The sequence below is a fragment of the Triticum aestivum genome, chromosome 5B (genome assembly GCF_018294505.1).
Source record: "Triticum aestivum cultivar Chinese Spring chromosome 5B, IWGSC CS RefSeq v2.1, whole genome shotgun sequence".
NCBI lineage: Eukaryota > Viridiplantae > Streptophyta > Magnoliopsida > Poales > Poaceae > Triticum > Triticum aestivum.
Window position 1 is genome coordinate 597,179,859 of NC_057807.1, and position 2,812 is coordinate 597,182,670.

Sequence of the window (2,812 nt, forward strand, 5' to 3'; positions counted from 1 at the left end):
GCGAGTCTCCATGCCTGAGCCAAAATACCCAATCTTGCGACTATCGCAAGAAGCGCATACTTGGAATGAGTGGCATTAGGGAAAATGTAGAAGCGATTCATCGCCATCAAATTTCCTTACACTGTGGGAAAATTAGTTCCCCTGTGCCTCCTGGTAAAAATAAAAGCTTATCCCAGCCATGAGCTAGTAGTTGAATATGATGTCGATGATGTTCTAGTGCACACCAGGGGTGGAGCTACAGGGTGTCTAGGGCGGGCTGCGACCCATCCAGGAATTTCGGATCTGCCTATATAGCATATAGAGAATACACTAGAGATGGGCTAAAGAAGAAAAGTAGTCCAACATCTTTGACCCAACAACAACAACGCACGTACCCAGGCTCCATTTAACCAACCCTGCATGCTGAGATCAACGGCGGAGCTACGTGGGAGCGAACCTGGGCCATCGCCCCCCCAGCGAAAATGATTTTTTACCACCCCTATATATTACATACAGCCCACAACCAGCCAACCCAGTTATCAACTACTACTAGTCTTCGTTACCTGCGACCGCGTACGCCGGTGACCAAATCGATTCCCCTTTTGACCTGCTGCCGCTTGCGACCACAGACGCCTGAGCGTGGGGGTGGGGCACCGTCGTCTGGCAGACCGGCCGCTGTGGCTTGCCGGCGTGGCCGCGTGGGGGGTGGCCGCTGGTCGCTGGCGGGTGGTCGGCTAGGGCTAGCCGCTGTTCCATCCACTCCTCCACTCCGGCCTCTGCTGCGGACATCAGGCGACCACATCGGCGCCCTGTAGTGAGCCGGTGAGCAGCTGCTCTCGCTGGATCTTGCTTTTGCCCCTGTACGTTGCCTAGTCTGCTAGTCAATCTCTCCCATCTGGGCGTCCTAGCAAGCTAGCTAGCTAACTCTGTCAAAAGTGTCAATAGTATAGTGCTCTGTCAAAGTTATTTGGACCCTGTCAACACTGCTCGTTGGATCTGTGTCTATCTCTCCCCTACGGAAATTGTAGAAACTTCAATTATTTTGATTCTGAATTTTATTTCACCGTAGTTGAGGAAAATTGTAATTAGGTCATCTCGTCATAGATTTATTCAATTCCATTTTGTACTGAATAGAAAATGTCCTTTACAGTGAGAGGGAGCCAGTTTGCACTTTGTTGTGGATGCCTCCAATGATAAAGAGTTGAAAAATGTGTCAACCTTAACAAATCTTTGTCGATATCTCTTTGAGACAGGGAGACATTCTATCTACAATTTGGTTGATTGATTGTTGCGATTACTTCTAACTCTTCCAGTTTCTACAGCAAGTGCCGAGTGAGCATTCTCAACTTTGAGGATCATTAAGACAAGGCTGTAGTGAACTGAATGTTCCATGGTTAAATGGCATCACGGAGAAGTACAACTATGAGGATGTTCTTATGCACTTTAAGGGTGGAAAGAAACGAAAAGATAATCTGTAGTGCAGTGTTGTTGTAGTGAACTGAATGCTTCATGGTTAAATAGCATTTTGGTATAGTTCCTTTTGTTATGGAGTAGGTTATATATATAATTAAAATTAGAAATGTATTTTGTAAGCTACTTTGGAGAAGATCAATATAATTGTACAAGTTTCTCGATATTTGCAATATCTACTTGTTGTATTTGTATGATTTTGTATTTGAGTTTTTTTTACAGCTTCGCCCCTCCAGAGATTTCTTTTAAGCTCCGCCACTGGCTGAGATCATGTGACCTTGCCGTGCCCTGCCCCCGCACACTGGACGGCGCCCCTGCAAGCCAGTGCCAGAGGCCAACAACCAGGCTGCACTCCGGCACTACTTGATTTGAGGAAGCAACTAGCCAATTGCCCGTTCCCCAATTTTTGATCTAGGGGACATGAACTGACAAGCACACATAATGTTGCACATTATTTCTGTTCATTTATGTCATTATGGTTGATAGAAAAAATCTTATATCAGAACTATTGGAGAATGAAGAGCACCGGAGAAATTTCTTATATTTTTCACAAACATGCTATGAAGATAGGAAGAAGGCTATGCTGGATGTTTTTATGACCAAATTTATGTATGGTAATTTTTGCAGGTATTCCTATATGGTATGGTAATTACCTAGATCGTTCATAGCTCATATTTGTTGTCATTTTTTTTAGAAGGACCACCCTGGTTCCAAATCCTAGATCAGCCACTGGTGCACACATATGTCATTGTTTTGACCATGTGGGAAGCATATTCGGAATGATTTTCTGGTACGCACATATGTCAATGTTTTGGCCTTGTGGGAAGCATATTCAACATGATTTTCTTTTGTCATGCACATGTATACAATAAAGAAAAAAAAGTACTCTTAAAATCCAACAAGCCACTGTGATTACCGATGAACTTAGAATTGAGGGGCAAATCCTTAACATAAGATATAATAACCAACAAACAAGATCGAGAAGGCGGATATCCACTTCGGTGCCCAGGCTCATCTGCTCCCGCTCAGAAAACAAATCAAAATAAATACTAGAAAAATTCAAAAAATTCCGAAATTTTTTTGGGTGGTAGATAATTTGATGCGTGAGGTCCGCTCCAAAATGCAACTCATTTGAGCATCTGAGTAGCTCTCAGCAAAAAGACAGATCGGGTCAAAACAGTGTGTGAACAGTAAACATTTTTACAGACCCTGATTTTGTCTTTTTTGCCGAGAGCTGCTCAGATGCTCAAATGGGTTGAATTTTGGAGCGGACCTCACGCGTCAAATTATCTACGACCCAAAAAAAGTTTGGAACTTTTTGAATTTTTCTACTATTTGTTTTGCTTTTTTTTCTGAGCGTGGG

General features: G+C 43.4%; 1 long non-coding RNA gene across 1 annotated transcript; it reads left to right on the plus strand.

Annotated features, from left to right (window-relative positions):
- The first annotated feature begins 550 nt into the window (after positions 1–550).
- LOC123117076 (uncharacterized) lies at positions 551–1,615 on the plus strand. Its single transcript, XR_006457280.1, has 2 exons — positions 551–801; positions 1,302–1,615. It is a non-coding gene; the product is annotated as an uncharacterized lncRNA (long non-coding RNA).
- Positions 1,616–2,812: the final 1,197 nt, after the last annotated feature.